This window comes from Macrotis lagotis, chromosome 3 (assembly GCF_037893015.1).
Source record: "Macrotis lagotis isolate mMagLag1 chromosome 3, bilby.v1.9.chrom.fasta, whole genome shotgun sequence".
In the NCBI taxonomy this organism is placed as follows: Eukaryota; Metazoa; Chordata; class Mammalia; order Peramelemorphia; family Peramelidae; genus Macrotis; species Macrotis lagotis.
The window spans coordinates 6092859-6119339 of record NC_133660.1 but is presented as its reverse complement, the minus strand read 5'-3'; positions in this window follow the sequence as shown (position 1 = coordinate 6119339).

Below are 26481 nucleotides of genomic sequence, written 5' to 3'. Positions count from 1 at the left end.
GGATTCCAGGGAGAGAAGATGGAAGAAGCAGGTGTGCAGCTAGAAATGAAAAAAAACCTATAAAAAATTAAAGAGTCAGTACAGAAGCTAGGTATTTCAATGAAAGATTTATCCTAGAAAAGATTCACAAGGGATAGTTCTTGTAATGCAAGGTTACATGAAGTCTGGGATTGTGATGCCAGGTTAAGTAGGTGAAAGAGTGATGAGGAGAAAACTCTCAGCCAGTAAAAATCATGCCAAGGAAACCTCCTGAAAGAATGAGAGGCCAAGACTACAATAAAGATGGGAGAAATGTCCATCAAGGGCCATATCTTTTTACATAACAAAGAGTGGAAAAGGAACATTATAAAGGTGATACAAACAGGAAGAACTTCAGTGCATATCCAGACTTAAGACAAGGGAAGAAGATGTTTAGAGAATATATTTCCTGAGTATGGCTACTGTGGAGAAAGACCATGATAATAATGAATATGAGAAGGCCTTCAGTCACAAGTCAAAATTTGAGAAAATTCATACCATACAGAAACCTTATGACTGAAGGCCTTTAACTAGAGGAGAGAGCTTACTGATTATCAAATGGTTTGTTGATATTTAGGAACTTTGGTCACAGCCTTGAACTAAGCAACATCATAATATCCTATATAAAAAGTGTATGTATGTAATGAATATGGGATAATTTTCCATCTAAAAACATAGTTCACAAAGAACACAAAGAAGTGAAAAACACAGTAAAGGTAATAACTAGGATAACATTACACATGAATACAAAATTGACATCATAAAATTCAGTGTAGAAAGAAATTGTTTGAATAAAATTATTTAGGAAAGGAAGTTCAGATTAAGAACTAAGTTCATGCTAGCAAAGAAAATCCTTATGTGCAAAATAAAACGGGAACATTGTCACACTGTGAGAGTTCATGTGGTACTTTCTGCAGAACTTTCATGATACATCAACTTTCCCCCACTCAATTTACCTTTGATCTACTTGTACCTATTTATGTGAATGTTGTCTAGTCAATAGAATTTTAAACTCCCCTGAGATATGTGACTGTTTTTTTTCCTTTTTCCTTGGCTCTATAGTGCTATGAATAGCATCTAGCATAAAGTTAAAGTTAATGCTTTTTTACTGAGGAAATCAGATGACTGTTTCCACAAGACTATCTTAAATGAATTAACAGGTATTATTTTCACTTCTTTTACTTTGTCAGTTTTTTTTTTTCCTGATCAGGGCAACAATTGTTTAAAGGGACCAGGTAACTAGCTGCAAATCATAAACTGGAAGATATACATGCTTTTTTAAGGTATCCTTGAAAAAGCAAATGATTCAAGATAGAATAAAGACTTTATAATAGATCACAAATTTCAGTACTTTTCCTCTGTATAATCATAGAAATTATTTTTTCCAACAGAATAACTGCTATAATCATTTTCTGTTTAAGATCATATTCAAGGTTAAGATTCTGTTTTGATTGTGCTTCCTAGGGACTCTCAGTTCAAATAGTTTATTAATTTTCTCCTTTTCATATTGATACATTTGCTAAGTATAATAAATTTGCTTTGAAAACTGTTTTGACTTCATCTGACAGGTTTAGATGCTTAATATTGTCATTATCACTCTTTTCAATTATCTGTTACGTGGTTTCTGTTATTTGTTATTTTGGTCTCTAGCCTCATAACTACTTAACTGAGGGTATTTTTTTCATTTTAATGTAGTTTTATCTTTTGAAAATGCTATTACAATTTTCTCTACCAAGTTCTTCTTTGGGACTTCATCAGGCAGTAGATATGATTCTTGATTCTCAAATTAGAAAGCAAGGTTTCATATGTTTTACCATGCCACAAATGTTTTGACTATATATGAGTTCTGGCAGTTGTCTGCTATCTAAGGATCAAATTCAGTAAATGTGTAAGTGCAATCAGCAGTAGATTCACCACTTAGGGATAAATAGTTTGGTCATCGCAATCTTTAAAAACAGAAACATTCAAAATAAAAACAATCTTTTAATCATTAAAGTGAAAATGCCCCCCAACTCATAAATCATCTATAAATTTGAAATTGTTTATTGCTTCTCTGAATGTGAACTTCTTGCTCAATGACCAAAACTTGGATGCAATACTACAAGCCCAGAATCTGGTCATCCTAAAAAAAGTATACCCCAAAGAATGACTGCAGTTAACAAATAAGTGCGAGGATGACTCAAAGATTCTCCTTAGAAATTGAAAATAAAGTATTGGCAGGATAAATTTTTAATCATGCAATTATAATTCTATAAAGAACCCCTTTTTCTGGGGCCATATGGGCATTTTGTATGGTTTACTCAAGATGAATAATTGCATAAAGACCATCACAAAATAAATGCAGATTATATACAAAAAGTTGACTGCTGAGCATGCCAGTATAGAGAAATTCCACAAAGAACTCAATCAAAAGTTTCTTCAAATTAAATCAATATTTACTTTATTAATTGGTGACTATAATATAAAAATGTAAATGAAATTTAAAAAAACTGTTGAAAAATAAGAATTGTATTTTTTCTCTTTTATTCTTTTGAGTTTATGGAATAAAGTTTCCATAATATAACACAATAAAAAAGCTGATTGAATATGAAAGCAAAAATCTACTATGCACAATTTGCTATTCCTTTCAATTATATAACAAAATAATCACGTGGATTTTTCTTTTCTTTTTACTTCCTTCCCCTTCCCCATTAGAAACAAAAAGATGCCTATAAGTAAAATTATTCTATGCCTATTCTACACTTCTGTTTATCAGTTCTTTCTCTGAAATGCAGATAAGCTTCTTCCTTCCTTGGTTCTTTAAAGCTAATTTGGATATTTATATTAGACAAAATAATTTACTCAAGGTGATTTGTAAAACAAAATTATTATTGCTATTTACAATGTTTTCTTGGTTCTGCTTATTTTACTCTTTATTAATTCATGCTAATCTTTTCAAGTTTTTTCTAATGTCACTGATTTCATCATTTCTTATGGAATAGTACCATTCCATCATAGTCATATACCATAAGTTGTTCAGTCATTTCTCAATTGAAATTTCCTGCAATTTCTGGTTCTTTGCCACCATAGAAAGAGCTGCTATAAATATGTTAGAACATTCAGGTTCCTTTCCTTTTCCCCTAATAATCTTGGAACAAAACCAAGCAGCAGTACTACTGGGTCAAAAAAAATTAATAACACTTTGGGAATAATTCCAGATTGCTCTTCAAAATGATTGTATTATTTCACAATTCCACCACAAATTAATTGTTGTCTCAATTTTTCCATGTCCTTTCCAACATTTGCCACTTTCTAATTCCAATGTTTTAACCAATATGGTAGGGTCACATATAAAGAAAGATTAGGAGTAATTTTGGAAACCTTGTGTCTATCTGACGAGCACCTGTCACCCTATCTATGTGATCTTTCAATACATCTTTTTAAATGGATCTTTTTTGCTCAGTCTTGAAGTATATAAGTCGATCTCAGTACTTAACAAGATAAAAGCACTGACTTCTATATTTCCTACTAGTTTCAGCTTAGCCTTCTTTAGTTACCCTCATGGAATGAAATCCTGGAGGTTTGCTCCTCGGATGATAGTATTATTGTGAACAATTGATTGACTTTAACTACTGCAGCCTCCTAGAAGCAGGATTACAGAAATGAGACATCACATTTAGAGTAACTATCAAAACTACTTTAAAAAAAAGAGAAAGAGGGCAGGCATTGCCATTGCACTGACTATATGAGATGGTGGGAAAATTGACTCTTGTTTTAACTAAACTGAAACAACAAATTATAGATGCAGTCACTGACGGAATTTATTCCTGAAATGAATTATCTATGTAAATTCATGTTTTTCAAAGAAAATGTCAAAATTAGCACTAAGAGAAAAGGTGCAATGAACAAGCAGAAAAAAAAAGATGTGTACAGTTAATATAGCTAAAATTTCAACTACATAAAATATGATATGAATAGAAAACTGAGGTCGATAGGAAATGCACTGAAATATTATGATATGAATAGAATAGATATTTTGTAATAATCGCATATACAATGTACAAGAATTTCCATAAAGAGGGCACCAAAGAACTTAAAATGACCATTAAGTCACAAAAACACTTGATTTCCTTGTCAAGCTGAAAATCATTTGTAAAATATCTTGAAGGACAGTATAAGATTATTACAAGTATAGCTTTATAAGACACAGAAGCAGTGGCAAGGGGAAAATATGTTTAAAGGAAGCTTTGTGAGACATTAAATTAAACATAGCCATCCCAAGGGCACTTCAGAATGAAAATGGAAAGATAATAAATAAAAAAAGGTGGAAAATGTCTGCCAAGATCTTTATTACAATTCTTTTCATTATCAAGGACAGTGTAGCATCACAATTCTGGTAGTGCTTAATTTTCAAAAAGAACTACAAATAAAGAGAACCCAGATAGGAAAAATAACTGACTTAGGACAAATGTCCACACAGGAGAGCTGTCCTAGATTTAACCCAATGATGAGGACATTATAGATATTTGGAAAAATGACAATATAGGAAAGGTTTGGGAAGGCAAAAACAAACAAACAAACAAACAAATCAATCAAGAGTGAACATCAGCAATTGCTGAGCTTTCTGTATCTGCTTTCCAAGGAACTGTCTTAACTTTTAGAGGAATAAGCTTCAAATTCAAAGAATAGGAAAGAGGAAAGATTTTTCAAGTGATATTCCACAAATATTCTATTTGCCATGATGTAAGTTATTGAAAGAGGTGATGATTCTACTATATTTATTTTAAAATGACTAAAAAGGAAAAAAATATCTAATAATAAAGGCTGCCTTAAATTCCTTACCAAATACACAGAAAGACCAAATGCATGAAGACTTTCCTCTAGATGAGAGAAGTCAAATTCTCCATCTGAAGCAGATAAAAATATAATTGAATGTGTTCAACAAAATAAATAAAAATAAAATATAGCATGGATAATATTAATTGGTGGTTTTCTAAGTCAATATGCAGCCTGAAATAATCTATTCCTATTTCCATTTGACAGCCATATTCTAGATATATGTGAATAATTATTCAAAGCATTATGTATGAGTTATTTATGTTCTTTCAGCTTTTATGCATCTCCTCTATGAATAAGTATGTGATGGATTTTTTCAATATTGAATGTATAGTTTGAAATAATGTTTTTCTTCTATTTCTTTTTTTCTCTCTCTACCTATCAATTGTCTTCAATTTATTAAGAAACAACTTTGCAGTTATGATTCTCTTGACATTTTATTTCTTTAAAAAAGTTTCTTTCCCTTTTAACAGAATACTTATGTCTATTTCTTCCATCCCTTATATTTTTTATTAAGTTAAATGTCAAATTTTTTGTGATATATTTATTTCAACATATTCAATATTTTTTATTTTACTACTTTATAATTCCTTTTTATTCCATTTCCTAATTTAAATCTTACTTTATTGTATACCAAGAATGAAATTGCTTTTTTTAAGCTTAGTTACAAGATGCATTTTATACCAGCATTTTAATTTACAGCTAACTACATAGTCTTTCAAATATATTTGTAAGCAACATTTTATTGGTTTCTTCATCCAGTTTATAATTTTGTTCTTTGAGATGTATTTATAGTATTCATGATTATTATTTATAACTAATATCAAATCTAACCTGTTTTGGTCATAGTATTCCTAGTGTGGTTCTAGATTATATATATATATATATATATATATATATATATATATATATATATATATATTTAGTAAATATCTATATAATATATATACACATTTATTTTATATATATATATATATATATAATTTGTTGGGTCAATCTAAGAATGAAAATTACATACATATATACATATATATATATTTATATATATATATATATATATATATATATATGACTCTTACTCTGAATTTGTCAAATACTGACAAGCAATATTTCCATAATAAAAGTTGAACATAGGGGCGGCTAGGTGGCATAGTGGATAAAGCACTGGCCTTGGAGTCAGGAGTACCTGGGTTCAAATCCGGTCTCAGACACTTAATAATTACCTAGCTGTGTGGCCTTGGGCAAGCCACTTAACCCCATTTGCCTTGCAAAAACCTAAAAGAAAAACAAAAAAACAAAAAACAAACAATAAAAGCTGAACATAAAAAGATTATTAAATAAGAAATCCTTAAATTTTGCTGTATTCACTTAGCTATAAATAACTTATAAATTTAACTTATTATTTCTGTAATTGATTTGCTTGTATTTCCATCCAAATTGTTTTAATCTTCTATATGCATTTTTTAAAAAATGATCTCATTATTTTAGCCAAGGAGGAAACAGAAGGTCTGCTAATATACCTTGTCCAAGATTTTTTTTTTTACCTCTGCTTAAACATAATACAGTTTGCTCCAAGCTTTTACCTATACCCTGGATGTATCACTCTCCTTTGACTGAAAATTTTGAAATTTGGTTAAAATATTGGAGTTTTTATTCTGGGATCTCTTTTTGGAGGTAATTGATGGAACTATTTTGTATTCCTGTTCTAGGATATTAGGGCAGTTTATAATTTTCTGAAAGATATTTTCCAAGTTCTTTTTTTTTTTTTTTGTTTGAGGCTTTCAGGTAGACCAGTAATTTGTACATTATTTCTCCTTGGTGTATTTTCCAGGCCATTTTTCCCCCTAAAAGATAGTTGACATTTTTTCTATATTTTAGGCCTTTTGATTTTGTTTGATGGAATCGTGGTACCTCAGAAAGTCATTAGTTTACATTTGTCCAATTCTAATTTTTAGAAATTATTTTCTTCAGGTAACTTTTGAGTTTCCTTTCCAATTGGTTAATTTTACTTTTTTGATAAGTTGTATTTTTTGTATTTTTATTTTTTGATGAGTTACATTCTTTTTCCAGTTGATCATTTTTCCTTTTAGAGGAGTTTATTTCGTCAGTCAGTTTTTCATAATTTTCCTGTATGACTCTTATTTATTTTTCCCATATTTCTTCTTTTTCTCCTCTTTTGCTTTTAGTATATTTTTGAGCTCTTCCAAGAAGCTTTGGATTTGAAACCAATTCTTAAACTCCTTTGAGGTTTCTCAGGTAGATGATTTGTCACTACTTTCTTTTTCTGAGATGGTATTTTTATCATACCTATCAGAATAGTAGCTTTCTATGATTGGCACTATTTTGAGTTTTTTATTCATTTTGTTTCCTGTGGTCCGGGAAAATAGTCAGAAGCTTTTTGTGCTTTTCCCTGTCTTATCGATTAAGGTATTGCCTATGCAGTGCCTATCCAGTATTATCTGTTGTCCCAATGTTTCCAGGGTTCAAATTATGTCTGGGGTTTGGTATCCTCTCTGATGGCCTGTTTATTAAGTTGATTTCTGAGCCAGGACCTGGGCTATGTTGTGGCCAAGAACCTCCTACTGACTTTTCTGTCTAAGTTTAATTTTAATTGCATTCATGTTGTTTGTACAAACCTCTTCATTTTTATGTAATCAAAACTGACCATTTATCTCTTCTGACTCATTTTTTTCTTCTTTTGTTAATGTCTTATTCCTTAGCTATAACCACAATCTATTTTTTGAATTTATGACTTTTTATATTTCAAATTTATATCCAATCATGAAATCATGGCCTAAGCTAATTTCTACCACTCTCCTTTCCAATTTTCCTAACAGGTTTTTATAACCCTATATTGTGAATTTATCAATCAATCAGTATTTAAGTGTCTACTATATAACAGGATATTATGCTAAACACTGGAAGTAAAAATATGAAAAAAACAATTCTGAGTCTTTTCTCAGACAAAGTAGGAGGAGAGTACATGAGCAAAGTAGTGCAAGCAGGTGAGAAATGAGTTCTTAAATGGAGATACAGAGTTTGTGGCCCCACCCTCCTATCAGAGAAGCAGAAAATAGTGATGAGGTGGACCTAGAATGGTCAACAGAACGAGACCTAATCAAAATCCTCAAGGAAAATTTTAATAGCTCATTTTTTTTCTTCTCAGCCCAAGTCTAAAAGGAAGACTACTTGTCACCACAGATTGGAATTGAGAGCTAGAGGGAAAAAAGGGCACAGATCCAACATAAAAAAGTCCTATGTTATTTAAAGATCAAAAATCACTGGCGCCTGGAAGCTCTGGATATATGAAATAGTTCATTCCCCAGAGTTGTGTTACATATCCAATACAGTATGAAAAAGGGTGGTGTGTCTAAGGTTGGGACATCACAACATGGAAAAAATGAGGGACCAATGCTATGTAATAGGCAAGAAGCGGGAGCAGAAGGTGGCCTCTGACAACTAGGGATGAGGAACGTCTCAGATCCAACCCCCTGAAGCATTTGTAGTTTATTAAAAGCTTAGACTAGGGAAGAACTTGTAATTCTGTTGTTCTGATGATCCTCCAGGACCTTCCAACTAAGCTGATGATTGTGAGGTGCAGCAGCAGTCTAATGAAGCTCCAATCAGGGGAAAGCTCATCATTTTCTTTTACTGATCCAAAGTTAGACCAGGATCTTGCAAAGCTCTGGACAAAAAAAAAAAAGCCTGCCTCTTTAAAAGACACAGGATACAGTATCCAGAGAAATCAGCAACAAAACTGAAATGAATACAAAGTAGAACCAAGAAATCCCAATATTTCCTCCAGAAATATATACAGAGCCTGACCCTATCATAAACCCTGAATACAGGAAGTAAGGTTGGAAAAATGAATAAACTGTTTTTAAAAAGAGTTATTATTTTAAGTCATGCTTAAGACACAAATTCAGATTTATTAATACAATACAAAGCCTCAGGGAAAGAAATAGGACACAATTTTCCCTGAAATTCCTGAAAAATGAAAGATAAAAAAATGAAATGTGAGTATGAGAAAATAATTTTTAAAATGAGAGTTCTAGAGGAAAAAAGAAATTTAGCATCTTTACAGGTTTTATAAAACTTTACTCAAGTCATGGGCTCCTTGATAATCACACTGGATCAAGCAGAAACTCACTTAACAAAATAGTGATATATTAAAATTTTAAAGGAAAATATAGGAAATATGAAAAGGAAAGGTTTCATATTTAAAAATTAACCTGAAATATAATATTTGTATTTTATAGTTGTTTTCAGCTCTGATCTTTTCATCATCTTTAATGACAAATCCTCTTTTCATTTCTTTTTTTCAATTATACTTAGTTTTGTTGGCTATGTTATACTTGGTTGTGACTGTTGTCACATTTTGATGATCTTAAAAGGCAGGAAAATTCGGAAGAAAGGAATACACAAAGGGAGAGAGAACAAAGTTAGAAAGAGAGAATGATTTATCATATTTGGAATTAAAAGTAAAATACTATGCAAAGAAAAAAGAGGACAGTTAAGTGTCACAGTGAATATATTGTTGGGCTTGGAGTCAGGAACACCTGAGTTCATATAATCAGACACATACTTTTGTCATCCTGAACATGTCATTTAACCCTGTATGGCTTCGTTTGTTTTTTTTTCTTTTAGTTTTTTTTTAATTTTTCAAGGCAATGGGGTTAAGTGGGTTGCCCAAGACCACATGGCTAGGTAATTATCAAGTGTCTGAGGTCGGATTTGAACTCAGGTACGCTTGACTCCAAGGCTGGTGCTCTGTTCACTGTACCACCTAGTTGCCCTGGGGCTTCCTTTTCTAATCTCTAAAATTAGCTGTAGAGGGAAATGGGAAACTGCCCCAGTATCTCTACCAAGAAAATTCCAAAAAAGGATCATGAAGAATCAGACACAACTGAAACAAATGAACAACAAAAGAGAGGTGGGAGGAACTTCACTTTTACCTGCTGGTTGCAAGAAAGAAGAATACATACACTCACAGAATGGAGTGCAGAATATCCTTTTACTTAATGGGGAAACAAATATTAGGGTTCTCTTAAAATGTATTTGATTTCAATTCTTAAAATTGCAACTCACTCAAAATTTATCAATTTTGCCTAAATAATTTCCTCTTTCAAAAAAAAAGAGGAATCAACAGGGGAAAACGTACTTTGGATCTGATTTTACTAAAAGGAAGGAATTGGTTTCTGGTTTAGAAATTGATGCGAACTTTGGACAGAAAAGAGTTACCTCTTTTGGTTACATTGGTTTTGGTTTTTGTTTTTGTAAATATAACAAAATTAAGCATATTGTCACATATATCCTAAATTTGGGGAGATAACATTATCAGATATAAGGTAGGTAGAATTCCTTAGACTCAAGTTCTTTGGGGGAAGTTGGCTTAAGAAGAAAGGTAATATCTGAAAATGAAACACTGAAGATATAAAAAGAATTGCTTCTGATGAAGAGAAAAAAATAAGAATTTTCTGAAGATGGGAATGTATGTGTACATAGAACTCCAATGACCTTAAGTTTTAAACAAAAAATAAACTTTGTCAAAAGATAGAAGCAAGCACAGTTAAATGAGAAAATCTATATTAGGGTGACAAAATACTATGGTGAGTAGCATTGAATATTAAGGCTCAAAATGAACTAAAACTTATGAGGAAAGTTAATGACCAAAAAATATTTTGATTTCTGTTTTTAAGCTATACTGAGGGAAAGGAGAAAACTCAGAGGTTGGATAGAATGATTATTTGGAGTTGGTGGGAGCTCTTACAAATCATTAATATGTAGTTTGCAATTGCATTTCTTCTAATCATGCAACTTCTTATACTCTGAGTTACTCTTGACTCCTCTCACTTCTTCACTCCATATTATCTAATTATTTGCCCAGGTGACTAAACCTACTCCTCCTCACCCAGTCTCTTGCACACATAGCCTTTTATTCACAAGTCCATTACATTTCTTGTCTAGATTGGGGCAGTTGTCTCCACATTAATATTCTTCCCTTTCCAATTTTCTTCCCTTCCCAGTATGTTTTCCACAAGTTGCCAATATGATCTTACCAAATCACAGGTCTGACTTGCTCTCTCTCTTGCATGATAAACCACAGGTCATATGTCCCCATTATCTTTATTTTTTAATTTTTTTTATGTTTTTGCAAGGCAGTGGGGTTAAGTAGTTTTCCCAAGGCCACACAGCTAGGTAATTATTAAGTGTCTGAGGCCAGATTTGAACCCAGGTACTCTTGACTCCTGGGCTGGTGCTCAATCCACTGTGAGTCCTAGTTGTCAGCCATTATCTTAATATGATCAAATCAGATATCCTTAGGTGTCACTTAAAGTGTTTCCCAATCTGACTCTTCCTTACTGTTTTAGTTTAGTTAATCATTCACTTCTTTAAAAACTCCACATTCAGGGGGAGGCTAGGTGGCTCAGTGGATAAAGCACCAGCCCTGGAGTCAGGAGTACCTGGGTTCAAATCTGGCCTCAGACACTTAATAATTACCTAGCTGTGTGGCCTTGGCAAGCCACTTAACACCATTTGCCTTGCAAAATCCTAAAAAACAAAACAAAATTCCACATTCAACTCAAAGTGAACTTATTGCTATTCCTCACACAATCCATCTCCTTTTACTGATACATCTTGTGGGGAATATATTCCCACCTCACATCCACTTCTTAGAATTTTTTTCCAACCCTCAGGTTAAATACATGAAGCTGTTCTTGATCTGTACATCTAAGATTTACCCTACCCCCATGCTGAACCCTGTATTTTGTGCATATTTATGAAACTCATATAAACCTGAAGGGTACTAATCTCATCTCCTAGTTCCATTGATATGTCAGTAGCCCATAGTATTGATTTTTGTAGTTAAAATAAACAGTTCTGTGTGATCTTTTTTATGTTTCTTAAACTCTATTTTTGTACCTTGGGTCCATCCTTAACTTTGACATGTGATACAATTTTATTGCTATGAAAATTTACTAGATGGATTTGTGAACTCCTGGAGCTTGGTTTTCCTTGAGTGTATATCCTGATGAATACCAATTTCTTACCTTGAGTCTTGGTATAAGGTTATGACTAGCAAGTTGATCCAAAGTTAGATAATTTTCCTTTGCCATTCATTCTCATGTTCATTTTTCAGATGAGGAAACTGAGGCAAACAGGGTTAAGTGACTAGTGTCTGTTTGGATTTGAACAGAGTCTTCCTGACTTCAGACCAGGCACCCTATATATTGCACTGTCTGGTTAAGAAACATCATATACCCCCTACTCAAATCTCTAGTAAGTGAAGCAATCATTGCTAGTCCCTTGATGTCGTGCTTGTCTCTTTTTATCCTTTTTAAATGTTTTTGTTTTACTTTCATTCATTTGTATATGCATATTTCTTTTTTATTTAATTTATTCATTTATTTTGAATTTTACAATTTTTCCTCAATTTCATTTCCCTCCTCCTACCCCCCATGCCCACAGAAGGCAGTCTGTTAGTCTTTACCTTGTTTCCATGGTATACATTTATCTAAGTTGAATATGATGAGAGAGAAATCATATCTTTAAGGAAAAAATAGAGTATAAGAGAGAGCAAAATATTGGTTTTTGTTCAAACTCCACAATTCTTTCTCTGGATACAGATGGTATTCTCCACTGCAGATAGTCCAAAATTGTGCCTGATTGTTGCACTGATGGAATGGGCAAGTCCATTAAGGTTGATCATCGTTTCAAAAATTTCTGTTAGGGTGTATGTACATATTTCCAAGTTACAAAATTTCCCTTCACCCTCCGCCCGGGAGGGAACATTCAGGTTAGCTTTATACATAGATATTTTGTTAAATATTTGCCAATTAGTAATCTGTGGCATGGGTAATTAGAATTAAGGGAAATATGTATAAGAGATAATTTTTATAAAGTGTTCACCAGATTCGGGAGGGGCATTTATTTTCTGTGTATTTTGTTTTGGTTTGTTTTGGTTTTTCTTCCACTGGTTGGGGATAATATAGACCATTACCAATCTAATACAGTCATCCTAACTCTCTGGACTGTCCAGTGGAGTTGCTTCCATCAAGGATGTTCATCTCATAATGATGCTGATATGCACATTGCTCTCTTGACTTTACTCCCTTCTCTCAGCATCAGATTCCATTAAGTCATTCCATGATTCTGTAGTCCAATTATTTATGTTTTCTTATAGAACAATAATATTCCATAGCATTCATCTACCATAACTTGTTTAGCCATTCCCTAATTGATGAGCATCACCTCAGTTTCCAATTCTTTGCCACTACAAAAAACAACACTATGGATATTTTGGAACATGTAGGACTTTTCCCATTTTTAACAATTTCTTCTGGATATAGTCCTAGAATTAGAATTGCTGCGTCAAAGGGTACGAACAGTTTTATTGCTCTTTGGCCATAGTTCCATATTGCTCTCCAGAAAGGTTGGATCTATTCACAATTCCACCAGCAATGCATCGATGTCCCAGTCCTCCCACATCCTTTTCAGCATCGATCATCTTCCCTTTTTCTCATCTTGTTCAATCTGATAGGTATGAGGCCATACCTCATTGTTGTTTTAATTTGCATTTCTCTAATCAGTAGTGATTTGGAGCATTTTTTATTTGATTTTATATATAGCTCTAATTTCATTTGAAAACTATCTGTTCATATCCTTTGACCATTTATCAATTATGAATTGATTTGTGACCTTAGAAATTTGAGGCAATTCTCTATATATTTTAGAAATGACACCTTTATTAGAACTCCTGATTGTGAAGAGAGTGTTTCCCAGCTTTCTCCTTTTCTTCTTATTTTGACAGCATTGATTTTATTAGTGCAAAACCTTTTTAATATAATCAAAATCATTCATTTTGCTGTTTATAATGCACTCTAATTCTTTTTTGGTCATAAATTTATCCCTTTTCCATAGATCAGATAGAGAGAGTAATGTTTGGCCTATTAATGGCATGTTTGTCTCTTAACCCTTGGGTGATGCCTGGGAATCAATTTATTGTGACTTCCTTCCCAGAGATTCACCTCTCTCCCCTTCCCTCTTCCTTCCTATAGGTTTCCCACCCTTATTCCATTGGACTCTGTTCGTTCTTCATATCTATTACTGGTCCATAGTAATAATAAATATCAATAGATCCAAATAAAGTCTTTGATAATGGCTTTTGGAATCATTGTTTCCTATCAGAATTCAACAAAAATCAGGGCAGCTAGGTGGCACAGTAGATAAAGTACCAGTCTTGGAATCAGGAAGACCTGAGTTCAAATCTGACCTTAGAAACCAAATAACCTGTCTGACGTTGGGATAAGGTCACACCATTATTTGCAAAAAAATTCAACAAAACCATTTAAACAGGTAATAGCCAGAGCCTAGACCATATCACTGACCAGGTCAAGAATCAGGACTCTTGACAGCTACCCTTTAATGGACAGACTATCTTGCATTCACTGAAAAGAGCAAGGGCTACAGGCTTGAAACCTATCCATTTGTGACAAGGAATTTTGTTCCTAACATCAAATCTATGAGTTACTGGCCAGTGTTAGGAAGAAAACTCTTAGATCTGATGTTTATGTCCTATTGGAAATGAATTACCTACCTCCTGTGGTCAAGAAAATACTTGTACTTCTACCAAATGCATCCTCCTTGGCTCTTGTACTGAGGGATAAGCAAATGCTTTTTTTTTGTTTTTAGGGGGTTTTTTGTAAGGCAAATGGGGTTAAGTGGCTTGCCCAAGGCCACACAGCTAGGTAATTATTAAGTGTCTGAGACCGGATTTGAACCCAGGTACTCCTGACTCCAGGGCCGGTGCTTTACCCACTACGCCACCTAGCCACCCCAGCAAATGGTTTTCTAAGAGCATATGCTCCATAAACCTTGCCTAAATTCTTCTGAATCGTATTGTTTGGCATCACTCAGATAGGTTTGATTAAATTTTAGACAGGACTATTTATTAAGGAGATATAGTAAGAAGAGTTAATCCAAACATTGCACCAAAAAAATTGTAGTCACTCTCCAACAAATGAAAAGTGTATACGAGAGAGCATCAACTCTAACTATATGTAACAAGGGGGGGTTAAATTAAAGCACCTGGAAAATATATGGTGGAGTCCTCAAAATGTTGTCCTTAGAATGGCAGAACCAAGATGGCAGAGTAAATAGGCATTGAGTCCACGGAGCTGTCCTCCAAATCTTTCCAATACTTTAAATAATGACTCTAAACAAATTCTAGAGAAGCAGAACCCAAAGAAAAATGGGGTGAAACAATTTTCCAGCCCAAGAAATTTTAGATTTTTGGCAGGAAAGGTCTGTTGCACCAGGTGAGAGAAGAGCAGTCTAGCACAGGCTACATCAGCACAGATCTGGCTTCAGCAAAACAGGAAGCAGGCCTTGGGATTCTCTGAATTAGCTGTAGCAGCTGCTTATGGGTGGGGCTCTCCTCACACAGAAGGTCTCTTTGCTCTCACTGAAGCAGGACTCTTGCTTTGCCCATACTCAGATCTGGGTCATAGTGCTGACTGGTATTCTCAGGACGAGGAGAAACATTAGTACATCAGAGCTTTTGGCAACAGGGTAGTGGTGTTCCCTATAGGTTCAGGGCAGAAAAGGGTGCTTATGGTCACTCACAGACCAGAGTACAAGCCAGGAGAGTAAATAACACTTCTCTTTAGTTCACATCACCTTCAAAGAACTAAAAATTTCCAGATCCCTAAAGGTATCACTGAAAACAGCTGCAAAACCCCCTTGAAGCTTGCATTAGTTTACTCTATACCCTGAAAGCAGAGACCTACTTTAGCAGAGTTAAAATCAAATAATAGACTGGGAAAATGAGCAAAGAGAAAAAAAAATTAGATCATAGAAAGTTACTATGTTTGACAAGTAAGATAAAAATACATACTCAGAGAAGATATCAAATTCAAAGCTCTGTCTAAAACCTCCTAGAAAAAATGTCCATTGGTTTCAGGACAATGGAAAAATCAAAAAGAATTGTGAAAATCAAGTAATAGAGGTATAGAAAAAAATGGGAAGAGAAATGAGAGACATGAAAATCATGAAAAAGATGATAATAGCATGGTAAAGAAGAAACAAAAAAATTAAAGAAAATAGCATCTTAAAAAACAATCTTGGCAAAATGGTAAAAGGGGTATAAAAGGACAATGGGAAAAAAGAATGCATTAAAAAGCACAATTGAACAAATGGGGAAGGAGATACAAGTAAAGCATTCTTTTTTAAAATTAATTTATTTATTTGTAATTTTACAATTTTTCCTCTCATCTCCCTTCCTTCCCCCCACCCTCCACAGAAGGCAGTCTGTTACGCTTTAAGGAAAAAGTCCTTAAGGAAAAAATTAAGTATAACAGATAGCAAAATTACATAATATGATAACTTTTTTAAAATTAAAATTCTTTGGTCTTTGTTCAAACTCTACAATTCTTTCTCGTGGTACATTTGGTATTCTCTATGGCAGATATCCCAAAACTGTGTCTGATTGTTGCACTGATGGAATGAATAAGTCCATTAAAGATGATCATCACCCCATGTTGATGTTAGGGTGTATAATGTTCTTCTGGTTCTGCTCATCTCATTCAGCATCAGTTCATGCAAGTCTTTCCAGGCTTCTCTGAATTCCCATCCCTCCTGGTTTCTAATAGAACAATTGTCTTCCATGATGTATATATGCCATAGTTTATTAAGCCATTCCCCAATTGATGGACATTCACTAAATTTCCAATTCTTTACTACCACAAACAGGGCTGATATGAATATTTCTGTATAAGTGATGTTTTTACCCTTTTTCATCATCTCTTCAGGGTATAGACTTAGTAGTGATATTGCTGACTCAAAGAGAATGCATATTTTAGTTGCCCTTTGGGACTAATTCCAAATTACTCTCCAGAAAGGTTGGAGGAGTCCAACAACAATGTAGTGGTGTACCCAGTTTTCCACACTCTTTCCAACATTGTTCATTTTCTTTTCTGGTCCTATTGGCCAGTCTGAAAGGTGTGAGGTGGTACCTCAGAGATGCTTTAATTTGCATTTTGCTAATAAGTAGTGTTTTAGAGCAATTTTTCCTATGACTTTGATTTCCTCATCTGTAAATTTCCTTTGTATATCCTTTGACTAATTGGGGCATGGTTTGTTTTTTTTTTTTTTTTAATTTGTCTCCATTCTCTGTATATTTTAGAAATGAGTCCTTTGTCAGAAATACTAGCTATAAAAATTGTTTCCCAATTGACTACATTTCTTTTGATCTTGGTTACAGTGGCTTTGTCTATGCTAAAGCTTTTTAATTTAATGTAATCAAAATTATCTAGTTTCTTTTCAATAATGTTCTCCATCTCTTCCTTGGTCATAAACTGCTTCCCTCTCCATAGATCTGACAAGTAAACTAATCCTGGATCTTCTAGTTTGCTTATAATAATGTTTTTTATGTCTAAAACCTGTATCCATTTTTATCTTCTCTTGATATACAGTGTGAGATGTGGAACTATTCCAAATTTCTGCCATACTTACTTCTAATTTTACCAACAGTTTTTATTGAAAAGAGTTTATATCCAATAGCTGGACTTTTGGGGTTTATCAAATAGCAGATTACTGCAATCATTTCCTGCTATTGTACCTAGTCTATTCCACTGATCCACCCCTCTATTTCTTAGCCAATACCAAACAGTTTTGATGACTGGTGTTTTATAATATAATTTTAGATTTAGTAGGGCTAAGCTGCCAGGGGCCAAGAAGCCCCATAAGATAAGATAAAAGGAGCAAAACAAATTCCAGACATACCAGGAGCCAAGAAGCCCCCTGTCAGATAAGATAAAAGGAGCAAACAAAATTCCAGGCATACCAAGGGCCAAGATAAAGGAAAGAGGCCTCACCCTCCATTATCAAGAACAAACAGACCACAGACTATCCCTTCTCAGGCCAAGGCATACCAACTCCACCCCTAAGTTAATCCCCTTGTTCCTTCTCTACAAAATATAAGCATGTACCTTTTTCAAATAAACTCAGACCTTATCCACCATCCTTGGGTCTCACTCTCCTTATTCTCACCCATTCCTTTTCAGGCTGGGTCCTCCTCGACACCCCACTTTTCTGTCCCACGGGTCGGGGCACGTGGCGCCCAACGTGTGGCTCGAGGCACGGACCCTCGCCAGGCAGACCCCGTAAAGAAGAATCGTCGCAACCCCCTCTGATTGCTCCGGAGAGCCCCAGGAACAGGTAAGTGACGTCTGCCTCATTCTTTTCTCATGGGTTCCAAGCTGTCTAAAGAACAGGTCTTTATACGGGACCTCAAACTGGCACTTAAAGACAGGGGAGTTAAAGTAAAGAAAAAGGATCTTGTTAGATTCTTCCTTTTTATAGATGAAGTATGCCCGTGGTTTCTGGTAACAGGACCTGAGATCCACCCAGGCAAATGGCTGAAAGTAGGAAGAGATCTTAATCAGAAATTGAAAATAGAAGGACCCGATGCTGTCCCTGTTTCAGCCCTTTCTTACTGGGGTCTTATAAGAGACATAGTGGAAAGCGCCACCGAGGACCCCACAAAACAACAGCTTCTTTCAGTTGCGGAGTCCTGCCTTCGCCCTCTTTCACGTACAGCCTCTATAAAGTCTTTGAAAGAAGAGGAAGCGAAACCCCCTAAAACTCCAGCTAGATCTCCCTCAGCAGCTATTGAAATCCCCCCCCAAGCAAATCCCTCTATCCTCCTCTCCCTTCTGAGATAACACCAGCAGAGGAGCCCATAACCTGCCCAGTGTTTACAAGAAATAAAAATCTCCGGTCCAGTCCAGAGATGGACCCAGATTCAGAGCCTCTAGACCCAGGCGATGAGGCAGAACTTGAGGAAGAGGCCACTAGATATAATAACCCAGACTGGCCCCTAGCCTCCGCTCCCCCTCCATACCTAACCGCCCCTGCCTTCCTGCCCCTGGGGCCTAACATGACCACACTCAATAAGGCGGGAGCTGCCATGAATTATAAAAAACAGATGGCATTCCCTGTCATGACAAGATCCCGCCAAGATGATAGTGACCCCGATGCAGGAGAGGCTGAGCCCCCCGAGTCTTCCCATAGCGAAGGAGAAGAGGAAGAGGAGAATAGGAACAGGGAAGATGAAAGGGAAGTGGCAGATAGTCTAGGGGAACAAAAATCACTAAATTATAGAAAAATCCACTTCAAAAGTTTGAAAGACTTACATACAGCTGTTAAGACCTATGGGCCTAATGCCCCCTTTACTCTCTCCACACTAGAAGCCATCTCCTGTGGGGGATATCTTCTCCCCTCCGAGTGGCTCAGGGTCGTCCAGGCAGTACTTACACGAGGACAGTTCCTCACCTGGAAGGCTGATTTTTTTGATCGTTGTCAAACCATTGCTTCAACTACCTATAAAACTTCTAAGGGAGCTTATGAAAAACCCTCAAGGACAGGGCATTGTAGAAAGAGCCCACCAAACGCTCAAAAACATGATTACTAAATTACAGAAAGGGTCAGAGACACTCTACCCCAAGATTAACAATGCTAAAACTATTCTTAACCATGCCCTCTTTGTCCTCAATTTCCTCTCCCTTGATGCTAATGCCAAATCTGCAGCAGATCGCCTTTGGCATCCCACTACTGAACACAATTATCCACAGGCTATGTGGAGAGATCCCATCTCCAACAAATGGCAAGGACCTGACCCAGTCCTTATCCGGGGTAAAAGACATGCCTGTATTTATGATTCATCAGCTCAAAATGCTAGATGGCTACCCAAGCGTCTAGTAAAATTACATAATCCACCCAGGGAACCCCCTGAGGAATTTCCCTCTGTGCTCTCTTGTAGATAAAAGATCCAGCATGAAGGCACTCTCCTGTGCCTGCTCCTTCCGCTGTCCTGCTCATATCAACTGCTTAACTACACCTGGTCAGTCGAAGATGCTCAAGGATTCCGCATCTGGAGTACCTCCAAAATTGACTCCGCTACACCCTGGCCTCCTCTGTATCCGGACCTCTGCCGATTAGCAGGACCATACGAAGGATAGGACACTCTATGCCTTACCCCGGACCAGAGAGGAAGTCTTGGGTTCCTCACCTTTTATGTTTGTCCCGGGCCCCATGCCTCGAAGCCTCAATGCAGAGCCGTAGACTTTTATGTAAACAATGGGGCTGTGAAACAACAGGAACTGGGGACTGGATCAGAGACTCAAGCTCGGATTTCATTACCGTCTCTACCAATTATTCCACCAAGGAATGCATAAGGGAAACCCTGGGGAGCCCTGTGGTTAACCATGCCCCCCCTTTCCCTTAACCATGCCCCCTCCTTCTCCTGTCCTTTCATCTCCTCCTGTAAAGATCATCCTTGGTGTAACCCCCTAAAAATCCAGTTCACGACAGAAGGTAAAAGGGCGTCTGGATGGGGAAAAGGATACACCTGGGGACTCAGATTGTACAAGGATGGGAATGATGAGGGTTTAATATTTACCATAAAGCTCACTCAAACCATCCCCACACCCCCCCAACCGGTGGCCATTGGGCCTAATGCTAACATCTATAATACCAGACCCTTGGACCAAACTACTCCCAGCACCCCTGTATCCCCCAACATGACCAGTCCTTATAGACCCACCCTCCCTGCTAGCGATCCCTCTACTGCCCATATCGTATTTACTCTCATTAATGCCTCAGTACAAGCTTTGACCCAGATACAGAATTCTTCATTGGAAGAATGCTGGATCTGCTATTCCTCTTCCCCGCCCTTCTATGAAGGTATTGCTCAATTCGGGAACATCACACACTCCAACAGAACAGATGATCTCAGATGGGGCACTGGGGAATCCCAAGGCCTCACTCTTGCAAAAATCTCTGGTCAGGAAAATTGTCTCCTTGGCCCGAAAATGCTCCCCCCTCTTCAGCTAGACACAGTATGTAACCAGAGTACCCTTATTAATACTTCCTATAGATATGCTGTAGCCCCTCCTAATACCTATCTTGCCTGCTCGTCAGGACTAACCACCTTTGTGGACACCAAACAATTCCTTGAGAAAAAGGACTATTGTGTCCTTGTCTCCCTTTTTCCTCACCTAACTCAGAACTTCAAGCAGGGCTAGAACACCTAAAAGATTCTGTTGCCTCTCTAGCTGAAGTAGCATTACAAAATAGACGCGGTCTTGATTTGTTATTTTTACAACAGGGGGGATTCTGCGCGGCACTAAAGGAAGAATGCTGTTTTTTTAAGGATAAACTTGGCCTGGTAGAAGACAGTCTGCAAAGGGTTAAGGATAGCCTGGAAAAACAAAAAAGGGAGAGAGAGAAAGGTGAGGCATGGTATAAAAATTGGTTTTCCACATCCCCCTGGCTCTCTACTCTGCTCCCAAGCCTTCTAGGCCCGTTAATTGGCTTCCTAATTCTAATTTCTTTTGGACCATGGGCCTTCAGGAGACTGACCAACTTTATCAAATCCCAAATTGACTCAGCCCTTGGAAAACCAGTTTCGGTCTTATACCAGCAATTGAAAAGCCAAGGGTCCTGTGAGGACCTCCAAATGGAACCCTTGAGGTTCGCTGCTCTTACACCTCGCCCACCTTGGTATGCGCGCATCTGCTCAAGGAAAGGCACCCCCTAAGGGCTGCAGTGATACCCAATGACGGGATTTAGTGCGACTCCATGACTTGGGAACATCAGATCCTACAGGAGATAACAAGGACCTCGCTAAGGTCCCCTCCTGGTCACGGATACCAAGCATGAAAAACAAGTTGAACAGCCTAAGACAGGGATCCTGCCCATAAATTTAAAATAAAAAGGGGGACATGCCAGGGGCCAAGAAGCCCCATAAGATAAGATAAAAGGAGCAAAACAAATTCCAGACATACCAGGAGCCAAGAAGCCCCCTGTCAGATAAGATAAAAGGAGCAAACAAAATTCCAGGCATACCAAGGGCCAAGATAAAGGAAAGAGGCCTCACCCTCCATTATCAAGAACAAACAGACCACAGACTATCCCTTCTCAGGCCAAGGCATACCAACTCCACCCCTAAGCTAATCCCCTTGTTCCTTCTCTACAAAATATAAGCATGTACCTTTTTCAAATAAACTCAGACCTTATCCACCATCCTTGGGTCTCACTCTCCTTATTCTCACCCATTCCTTTTCAGGCTGGGTCCTCCTCGACACCCCACTTTTCTGTCCCGCGGGTCGGGGCACTAAGCCACCTTCTTTTGTACTTTTTTTTTCATTAAATCCCTGGAAATTCTTGACTTTCTATTTCTCCCTATGAATTTACTTACAATTTTTCCTAATTCCTAAAGTATTGTTTTGGAATTTTGGTTGGTAGGGCACTAAATAAGTAGTTTCATTTAGTTAGAGTTGTCATTTTTATTATATTAGCTTGGCCTATCCATGAACAGTTGATATTTGCCCAGTTATTTAAAACTGATTTTATTTGTGTCAGAAGTCTTTGTAATTGTTTTCAAAAAGTTTTTGAGTCTGCCTTGGAAGGTACACCCCCAGGTATTTTACATTGTCTGAAGTTACTTTGAAAGGGATTTATCTTTCTAGTTCTTTCTGTTGCATCTTGCTAATCATATATACATACATACATACATATATATATATATATATATATATATATATATATATATATATATATAAATGTTGAAGATATATAAGGGTTTATTTTATATCCTGCTAATTTGCTAAAGTTGCTAATTATTTCTAGTAGTTTTTTAGATGACTTATTGGGATTCTTTAGATATACCATCATGTCATCTGCAAAGAGTGAGAGTTTTGTCCCCTTCCCCATTCTAATTTCTTCATTTTCCTTTTCTTCCCTTATTGCTGAAGCTAAAATTTCTAATACAATATTGAATAGTAGTGGTGATAATGGGCATCCTTGTTTCACCTCTGATCTTTTTGGGAATGGCTCTAGCCTATCCCCATTGCATACAATGCTTGTTGATGGTTTCAAATAGATACTGCTTATTATTCTAAGGTGCAATCCATTCATTTCTATGCTCTCTAGCATTTTTAGTAGAAATGGGTGCTGCAAATAATTCTATAAATATTAGGATTCAGCAAATGAAAGCTAATTACTTTATGAGAAATCAAGAAATAAACAAAACCAAAAGAATACAAAAATAGACAATGTGAAATATCCCTTTAGAAAAAATAACTGACTTGGAAAATAGATCCAGAAGAGATAATATAAAGATTATTGGACTACCTGAAACCTATAATCAAAAAAGATGCTATATGCCATCTTTCAAGAAAACTCCCTTATATTCTAGATGCATGGACTAAAATAGAATTTGAAAGAATTCATGGATCACCCCCTAAAATGATATTCCAAAATAAAAAATCCTAGGAATATTATGGGCAAATTTCTGATCACCAAGGAGAAAATATTGCAAGCAATCAGAAAGAAATAGTCCAAATTTTGTGGAGTCACAGTCAGGAAAACATAAGATCTTGTAGCTTCCACATGGAAGGATTAGAGAGTTTAAAATGTGCTATTCTAGAAGGAAAAATAACTCAAATTACAACCTCAAATCAATTACCCAGCAAAACTAGGCATATTCCTTCTGGGTAAAAGACAGACATTCAATAAAATAAGAAACTTTCAAATTTTCCTAATGAAAAAGTTTCCTAAACAGAAATAACCTCTACTGTCTGTATCCAAAAAGACATAAAAAGTCAGAAAGGAAAAGGATCTAAATGTTCAAAAATGTTTATAGCAGCTCTTTTCTGGTGGTAAAGACCTGGATAGATATTGAAAGAATGCCCCCTCGTTTCGGGAATTGAAGAAACTGTCATATGTGGTTAAGATTGAATACTATTCTGCTATAAAAAAAAATGATGAGTAGAATGCTCTCAGAGAAAACCTGGAAAGACTTCTATGAACTGAAGCAAAGTGAAATTTACTGTATAGAGGGGTGGAGACAAGATGGCGACAAGAAGGGATCAAGTCTTAGGCGCTCACTGATAAAACGTGAAACTAAGGACTCTAACTAAACTTTCGAGAGACAGAACCCACAAAGGGACCCAGTGAGGCAGTTCTCCTACTCAAGGTAACCTGGAAAAGAGCAGAAAGGCTCTGTTTCCTGGGGTCAGAGGGGCGGCTGCCAAAGGGGAGGCCTGCCAGAGCGAAAGAACTTCAGCCTCCTGGAGGCAGCCCCAGGGTGCTGTGAGCCCCAGCTCACAGCAGCGGGGGAGTCTCCTGAGCTGCACCTCGGGGAGCACTGGGCACAAAGTGGGGGAATAGCAGGGGACCTCTGCCAGAGCCAATACGTGGAGCCCAGCCCTCAGGGCACACAGTGAGCAGCTTGGTCTTTTTGCAGCCCAGATCCAGGAACAGAAGCAGGCTGAGCTGGTAAGCAGGAGACCTCAGGGCATGAGCCCATTGAGCTGAGGGAGGGGAGTGAAGAGAGACTGCAGAGCTCTGTCCTCTGCCTCTGGAACAGGACTCTGGGGCTCTGACCACATTCAGATCCTGATCGCAATCTAGGCCCCCCCATAGAACAGCAGGGACCCCTCCCACCCTGGCCCTGTGGCAGAAGGGTGCGCTTATGGTCATTCACAGACCAGGAGGGAGGACAGAGCCTCACAAACTGAGAGCCTTGTGGGAGTGTCCCAAAAGATCAGGAAGCACCACAAACCAGGCTCAGGCTGGGAAAATGAGCAAGCAGAGAAACAAAAGGAAGACTATTGAGAAGTATTTTGCAAATGAGCCCAAGAAGGATCAAAACACTCAGTCTGAAGATGAGGAAGCACAAGCTCCTGCATCTAAAGACTCCAAGAAAAACAGAAATTGGGCTCAGGCTATGACAGAGCTCAAAAAAAACTTTGAAATTCAAATGAGGGAGTTGGAAGAAAAACTGGGAAAAGAAAGGAGAGAGATGCAGGAAAAACTTGAAAATGAAGTCAGCAGCTTAGTCAAGGAAATCCAAAAAAATGCTGAAGAAAATAGCATGCTAAAACCCAGCTTAGGTCAAATAGATAAAACAGTTCAAAAAGTTATGGAGGAGAAGAATGCTTTAAAAAGCAAAATTGGCCAGATGGAAAAAGAGAAAAGAAAACTCTCTGAGGACAACAAATGCTTCAGACAAAGAACAGAATTCAGGGAGATTGATGAATTTACCAGAAATCAGTAATCAATACTTCAAAACTAAAAAAATGAAAAATTAGAAGAAAATGTGAAATATCTCATTGAAAAAACAACTGATATGGAAAACAGACTTAGGAAAGATAATTGAAAAATTATTGGAATACCTGAAAGTCATGATCAGGAGAAGAGCCTTGACATCAATTTCAAAGAATTACTACAGGAAAATTGCCCTGATATTCTAGAAACAGAGGTCAAAATAGAAATGGAGAGAATCCACCAATCCCCCCAAGAAAGAGATCCCAAAAAACCAACCCCTAGGAATATTATAGCCAAGTTCCAGAACTCCCAAGTCAAAGAGAAAATATTACAAGCAGCCAGAAGGACACAATTCAAATATCGTGGAGCTGCAGTCAGGATCACACAGGACTTAGCAGCAACTACATTGGAAGCTCATAGGGCTTGGAATACAATATACCGGAAGGCAAAAGAGCTTAGAATGCAGCCAAGAATGAACTACCCAGCAAGGCTGAATGTCCTCTTCCAAAGAAAAAGATGGACTTTCAATGCACCAGGGGAATTTCAAAGGTTCCTTTTGGAATGGCCAGAGCTGAACAGAAGGTTTGATCTTCAGATACAGGACTCAGGTGAAGCATGGAGATTGGAGGAGAGGGGGAAAATATTAGGGACTTAATGAGGATGAACTGCATGTATTCCTGCATAGAAAAATGACACTGATAATACTCATATGAACCTTCTTAATTAATAGAGCAGGCAGAGGGAGCTTTTATAGTTGAAGCACAGGAGAAAGCTGAATTCGAAGATAAAATATGATGTAAAAATGGAGTCAATAGAAAAAAAGGGGAAATGGAATGGGAGAAAGAAAAAGGAGAGGGGGAATAGTCCAAGATATTTCACATAATAAACTTTTTTTATTACAATGAGCTATTGCAATGATATGGAAGGGGGGAGGCAAGGGGGAATGAGGGAACCTTTGCTCTCATCAGAGATAGCTAGGAGAGGAAACAACAAATATACTCAATGGGGTATAGGCACCTGGAGTAAGAAGGAGGGGAGAGCAGGGGGAAGGGGTAGGTAATGTGAATAAAGGAGGAGAGGATGGACCATGGGGGGAGAGTGGTCAGATATAACACATTTTCTTTTTTACTTCTTGCAAGGGGCTGGGATTGGAAGGCCTGCCCAGGACCATAGGGCCAGGTGGATTCTGGGCCTAAGGGTTGGTAGGGGGACTCAGGGCTTCTTGTCCCCAGGACCAGGGATCTGTCTGCTGCACCACTCAGTGACCCTACAGTAGAGTCAGAGTGAAAGGAGAGAGAAAATATAGTACATGGTAGTAGAGAAAAAAGAAAGGAGGGAGCTGCGATCAGCAATGGCAAAGTTGGAAAATATGGAAGTAACTTCTGTGATGGACTGATCATAAAGAATGTGATCCACCCGTGACAGAGTTGTTGGTGTTGGAACAAAGACTGAAGCACATTTTTTGTTATTATTATTTGGTGGACGGTGCAGGGCAAGTGGGGTTGGGTGGCCTGCCTGGGGCCACATAGCAGGGTG